The sequence below is a fragment of the Vulpes vulpes genome, chromosome 9 (assembly GCF_048418805.1).
Source record: "Vulpes vulpes isolate BD-2025 chromosome 9, VulVul3, whole genome shotgun sequence".
NCBI classification, from domain to species: Eukaryota; Metazoa; Chordata; class Mammalia; order Carnivora; family Canidae; genus Vulpes; species Vulpes vulpes.
Genome location: NC_132788.1, coordinates 81,114,187 through 81,121,682, shown reverse-complemented (window position 1 = coordinate 81,121,682; position 7,496 = coordinate 81,114,187).

The following is a 7,496-nucleotide window of genomic DNA, read 5'->3' as shown; positions in this document are numbered from 1 at the left end:
ATCTCTGTCTGCATCTCTCTGGTAAAAGATGTCTGTCCCCTGCCTTCTCTCTCCTCCATCCCCCAGCATTCACCTGCCCTTGACATTCACATGTTGAGCCTGAGTAAAGACTGAAACTCTTGTATCTTTGACTTCAAATTCCCAGGAAAGAGTGTCTGATCAGCTGTTTGACCTATTTTATACATCTAGCATCCAATCAACTATTGGAAACCCCAAAGCCCAAATAATGGACCCCTAAAAAACTCAGGCCTCATATTAGGAACCCTTCATTGAGCATTGTCATGAGCTCTTCATGTGTATGTCTTTGTCTGAAATTCACAGAAACCCTACTAGGTAGGAATTATGATCTCATTTTACACATAACAAAGCAGGTTAAATAATTAGTCCAAGATCATATATTTGTTAACAGCAGAAGTCGAATTTAAACCCAGCCCCCTTCAACTTCAAAACCCATACTCTTTACCACTACCCTCTCCTGCTCTAGAACAGGATTTCTCAAATTTCAATCAGCATCAGAATCATCTGGAGGGGTCATTAAAATCCAGATTTCTGGGTCCTATACCCAGATATTCTGATTCTGTAGGTCTAGTAACTTGCATTTCTAACAAACTCCATTATGAAACGGATGCTACCATGTGAAGGTCCTATGTCTAGGAGTACCACTTTGCTAATCACTCAAGAAGTCAATCTCATGAATTAACAAACCTCTCTGAGTTTTATGCAAATCTCCAAAATAAATAGAACAAAAGAAGTCCTTGTGAGTTCACTTACTTGCTTTCTCTAATATCAATGTTTTATATATTCTGCTTTTAACATAACTTTCTAAGAAAGGAAACCCTCCTTGGTATAGGATACTTATATTGTGAGAAACTCTTGTTTCATTCAGGAAACAAAATGTTTCCTGAATGTCTTGTTTCATTCATTCAGTCCTGGAGATATACAGAATGCATAATCTTTGGAGGTCATTGTGAAAGTTACCTTCCATACTTTCCCCTCCTCAACCCACCTCTCAAATAAAAAAAAAACACTCTGGTGCTCATCAGAGAAATAATTTTGAATAGCATTGCCTCACAGGAAGATGGCAGAGATCAGCTTCCTGAACTAGGACATACATGAACTTCACTCTTCTCACCCCATATATATTTTTTAAATATTTTATTTATTTATTTATGCATGAGAGACACAGAGAGATAGAGGCAGAAACACGGGCAGAGGGAGAAGCAGGCCCCATGCAGGGAGCCCAACGTGGGACTCCATCCCGAGTCTCCAGGATCCCACCCTCCGCTGAAGGCAGTGCTAAACCACTGAGCCACCAGGGCTGCCCACGCCATATATTTTTTAAAAGTTGTACATATGCACTAATGAAAATAAACTAACTGCTACGATATGCAATATCATGGATGAATCTCACACATACAATGCTGAACAAAAAAAAGCCAAACATGATGAATTACATACTTCATGGCTCAATTTATATAAAGTTCTAAAATATGCCAAATTCCTCTATGGGGATAGAAGTCAGGATAGCGGTGCCTGGTTGGCTCAGTTGGTTAAGCATCCAACTCTTGATTTTAGCTCAGGTCATGATCTCAGGGTCAAGAGATCAAGCCTCACAACAGGCTCTGAACTCATTGTGGAATCTGTTTGTCCCTCTCCCTCTCCCTCTGTTCCTCCCCGCCCCTCCCTGATCATGCACACTCTCTCTTAAATAAATAAATAAATAAATAAATAAATAAATAAATAAATAAATAAAATCTTTTAAAACAAAACAAAACAAAACAAAACAAAAGAAACCAGGGTAGTGGTTGCTCTTGAGATAGGATAGCAATTGAAGGGCATGGGGTGGAGTCGGAGAATGGGGGTGGGAATAACCTGTTTCTTGATTTGGATGTGGGTCACATGGGCATGTTCAGTTTGTGAAAATTGATCAGCTCATTACATTAATGAACAGAGCACTTTTCTATATGTATATTCCAATATAAAGATTCAGAAGAGGAAAAAAGAAAGATTCAGAAGAGGTAAAAAAAATATATATCCTCAGGTGTGGACAAGCAGAATGTAAAACTACATTGAGAACTTCATCACAAATGTGCCAAACTTTCACACTTAGAGAGAATAAGCTTGAAAGGAAATGCCCCAAAATGTTAACCATGCCTGCCTCTGGGTAGTGAAAATGTGGCTGACTTTATTTTTTATACCTTTCTGCATTGTTTAAATTTTCTACAATATGCATGTATTATATTTACAAAGATGTTTAACCTATGAAGTTTTTATTTAGAAGCTTTTATTTTAAAAAGAGATCAATTTATTAAGGTAGAAGCAAGTAAGGACCAATCTTAACAAAATCAGAAAAAGAAATTCTAGGACTACAAATGTCTATCTAATACAAACGTCAAAACAGCAAAGTGGCCATGGAAATTGAGGGACCTTGACATTCACTTTATCCACTTCATAAATGATTATTTCCCAAAGGCCACCTTCAGCTTCTATTGGTATTTGTAAAGCAAGATTCATGAGGGAAAGGCACTTAGCAAGTGAGGAAATGATCATTTCATGAAGTTTGCAAAAACAGGATATGAGTGTCCAAGGACCAAGTGATAAACAGAGCGATAAATGACATTTTAGACCAAAGCTCAGAAATGCTAAAAAACTCCAGGAAACCCATTTCGTGCTTCCTAGTACTTTTAGTATTTGTGACAGTGATAAAATTGAATAAAAATATAGATGTGTCTGTGGCCAGAATTTTAAAAGCTTTCTTTCATCATTTCCCCTTGAAGCTCTAGAAGGGTGAAGTTTTTCAGAGGTTATACTTTTTATGTTAAGAATCTCAACGTGTTTGACTAAAAGAAGAGTAAAAGTTTCTTGAGAGTCAAAGAGAAAAAAAAGAATGGCGGTGTGACCTTCCATTCTGGTCTCTAAATATTTCTTAAAGTGTCACCAGCCATGGCAACATCAAACACACAAGGAAGAAAGAGGAATCAGTGGGGAAGAGAGGCCAGTGCTAAGCTGGCTGGCAAGGGCATGCTACTTTGCTACATTTTGAAGGCAATTTTTTCAGGCTCCATGGTGACACTCTCCTCCCCTAAAAACTCTTCAAGGACAATGAATTAACCAATGGTATGTATTTGGTATACAGACACACACACATGCATGCAGACAAAACAATGTGTGCATGTATATATGAGCAGTGGTATAGGATACCAGTAAGAACACGGGCCCTGGAATCAATCTCCCTTCCAGTCATTATGTGTGTGACTCTGCGTAAATTTTACCTGTCCAAGGACCAGCTTCTTTGTCTATAAAATGCAAGAAATTTGTATTCCTTCCTTCCTGGGTTATTATGAGGATTATGAAAAGTTCTTTTTTTTCTTTTTAGATTTTATTTATTTATAAGAGAGAGAGCAGGGAGAGAGGCAGAGAGGGAGAGAATCTAAAGCAGACTCCTCAATGAGCACAGAGCCCAGTTTGGGGCTTGATCTCATAACCCTGAGATCATGACCTGAGCTGAAACCAAGAGTTGGACGCTTAACTGATTGAGCCACTCAGGTGCCCTGGAGATTATGAAAAATTATACATGAGACAGTTATCAACCAACTGCCTCTCAACTCCAAATTCATACTTCAATACCCACCTGCTCTGCAATAATGGATAGAATATCTTTAAGCATTTCTCCTTTACAATGAGCACAATGCTAAGCTTTCTCAAAACAGGGCACTGGAGGAAAAGGGATCTACTGTTGATTGCAAAAGCTGCCTTGACAGTCATTGTATGGATGGAAGGACATCCAGTGGGACTTTGCCTCCATGGTGAGCCCAGAATATGGGTTCTCAGTGAGTTATAAGCCCCAGTTAGATTCACCTTTCTATGGTCCCTTCAATAGGACACTGACACCTGGATTTTCTGCCCATATCTCCTCAACTTCCTGTGTAAGTTTGGATGTCCAATTGCACCCCACCTTGCTCCAAGGGTTGCTTCCTATTTGCCCAGCAACTGGGCAAATAGACCAGCTCTGGCCCAACAAACAAGAGAATTTTTCTACCATCTATACTTTCTCCAGTGAGGTCTGAATTCCAGCCTTGAAATGGGAACCCAAGTTTGTCCCTTTTTAGGTATTCACCCTCAGCTCTCCTATCATATAGAGTTACTTTATATCTTATAGTTAATCTTTTGCCATAGTAACCACCAAACTATTCACATAAACAAGAGAGTTAGAAAAACAGGAGAAGCTCAGGGTCAATAAGACAGCCCCAGGGCCCATGCTAGCCAGGGGTCTCTTTTTACACAGCCTATGATCCAGAACTCTTTGTATTTTCAAAGAGTTGGATGAAGAAGAGCGTAAGGTATATTCTGTGTTTTCTTAAGCTAAAATGTGTTGAGCTTGACCTTTTGAATGTCCTCTAACGGACTAAACAGATGTATGTAGACAGAAAGCATATTTTTTAAATAAAGGAACAGAATAAGTCACTAGAGTAGGAAGTGAGGCTGCAGGATTGTATGCAGATAATTTAAAAATAAATATCTACATTTTAGAGCTTCAAAAGTCCTTTAGCCATTTTTGTTAATTTAGATACCAGGCATTAGTTTTTAGCCCAATTTCTTGACCCTCTCTGTTTTTATCCATTTACTCACTGACCTCTAGCCAATTTAAAAAAAAAAAAAAGCTTCCTACTTTATTACAAAGAGTAGTTCATCTCTCTGTAGGTTAACCTCTAAATTCAGTTTGGAATCTCTCTTGCACTTCCAGGGATTCGTTGATATACTCAGTTAACAGACAGCCTTGTTCTCCAGAGAGAAAGTAATCCAGACCGTGGCATACACAAAGATGCATTGCCCCATTAGCTCATCAAGGAAGGTGCATTGCTGTCCAGCTGTGGGAGAAAAGGGTCAGAAGACAAGGTTGTCCTCAGTTGCAGAAAGCCTCCCTACCTGAGATCATGCCCTTCCTAGGGAAGCTTTCATGGATTGATTCAGCACAGGTGATTCAAGACATTCTCATGAACAAAATTTGCCCCAAAATTTCCCTGACAGGTTGGCCAAGGCTTGTTAGGCTTTCATCACTGTTTGATTTTTTTCCTCTGCCCAACCTGGTCCATTCCCTTCCCTTCAAAGGTATGGATCCCTCATAAAAATCTTGCATGTTAAACTCTGACTCAGCATCTGCTTCCAGAGAACACAACTGGCAACAGGCTTATGTTCCCATTAACATAAAATAATCTATATTTATTCAACATTTTCTTGAGTGCCTATTTTGTGTCAGACACTATGCTAGGTAGTGGGGTTATAGTAGTAAAATGATATATCTGTGGTTTCTGCTCCACGGAGCTTGAGGTCTGGTGGAAGAAATAGACAAAACACAAACAAGTGAATGAATATAAATGGGTGAATGAAAGAAGTGCTTCAGTTTATGTTGTGGTTGACTGGTTAATATTTTGTATACCTTCAGTAAATTGACTCAAGCCAATTTACTTTGGATCTTTGCACAGAACTTGGTTATGGAATATTGGACAGCCAGTAATCACCTTTTTTTTTTTCAGTTCAATGAGTTTTCTCTCTGCCTCCTCATTCTTTATTAAGAAAATCATTCAGACTACAGCTTTCTAGTTTTAGACATGCCCATTGGCAATTGGAGGATCTAGTTTGGAGACATAATTGAAAAGACTAAAGAATACACTGAGGACCTTTTGGCTGATAGATGCTGAAAAAGAAGCCAAGGTAGTTTGGTCAAGATTTCTGGAATGCCAGAGTTTCTAATTATAAGAGATGGTATTTATTTCCTACTGATTCAAACAGGGGCAAGGTTTTAGTCAAGGTGATTTAAAGATTAGAGAGAGAGAGGTGGATGCTTGGGGCATACTGGAGAGAAAATTGGTTATTCTGCCATTAGCTTTTACTCTGCAATGTTTTTAGCTTCCAAAAACACTTTAATTGAGTTGGACTTTTTGTCCCTTGGGAATTGGGCAGGCTCCAGAAAGAACACATGCAGATTAGTTGTACATTTTCTCATTAAGTGTTATCTTTCTAAGCTCCCTAGTGGCAAATTAGCTAGTTTTGAAGAGTTATTATTGCATCCAAGCCATCATGGATGCTTTGGGATTATGATGTAACCCAGAAATATTAACCCCCTCATGTGGGTGCCTAGAGTCTTGGCAATGTTTACTCTAGCTACCCAATGTTGGAAATAAATGCATAAATAATATCAATAGTTAACAATTATTGAATGTGTACTATATGCTGAGCACTGTGCCAAGTACATAAAATATACAACATTTTCCCATTTGATCCTCACAAGTATCTTGCAAGGTAGGTATTATCACCATCTCTATTTTATAGAAGACAAAAATGGGGTTTAGATTTACTTAGAACATATAGCTAATACATGGCAAAGCCGATATAAAACCTTAGTGTACTTGACTCCAAAACCACTGTAACGTTCATAATAAAGGTCTTATTCACTTGGAAGCTACCAAGTCAAAGTTTCTAATGTAACTGTTCCATATTCAGCAACTCATGACATTCCGTTTATATGCTGCTTTCCCTACTGTTCTCATCAGCCTCAGTATCTAAAATAAAAAACAGTCCAGTCCATCTTAATTCAATCTGTTAGAAGATTCATATGGCCCATAAAGCATTTTAGTTTCTGGGGAGAGAGAGGCAGACAGAGATGAATAAGAAACATTTCTTGCCCTCAGTGAAGTAAGAGTCTATCAGGGGATTTTAATCTTTATCATCTTGGAGTCTGTACTTCCCATTTCCTATGCCATCTCTGTAGAAGCTAGACCAGGGAGGGAATGAAAGGAGATTTACCTAGAGGCAGCTGTGGGGGGAGGGGGAAGTGTCAGTTGGTAAAGTGACTGCCTTTGGCTCATGTCATAATCCCAGAGTCCTGGGATTGAGCCCCTTGTTGGGCTCCCTGCTCAGCAGAGAGTCAATTTACCTCTTTGCTCCTTCCCCCCACCCCCGGTCTCTCTAATAAATAAATAAAATATTTGTAAAAATATAAATTAGAAAGAAGGGAGGTTCACCTAAAGCATTACTGAGATAACAATTCAGGACTCAACGTGATATTTGGCAAAGAACCAAGTAAATCTCCCTGACTCATATGAAAATGAAACCCAAGGCCCCTGCCTCAATCATAGTATTAAGTAGGCAAACCCAGTCCATTACATGATTACACTAAATGGACACCATTTCCTTTGGAATATGGTTCCAATCACCATCTGATCAACCCCGTCCTGCAGGGGACACTGCCATGCAGAAAATATGCCCCTAGCAGTCATATTTGAACTGGATAGCCCTATCCCAAGCCATATTTAGTTAATCAATGGTTCTACAATAACCTAAACTGAGCCAATCAGATTATTTTCTCTGGGATTTTTTGTATACCCTATCCTCCTAAGTGGCAGAACCAATAATACCTAGACTTGGGGGCTATGGAGTGGCCATACATCTGCATGTGAGTAAAGAAAATCTGTCTGCATCTAGAAGACAAATAATAC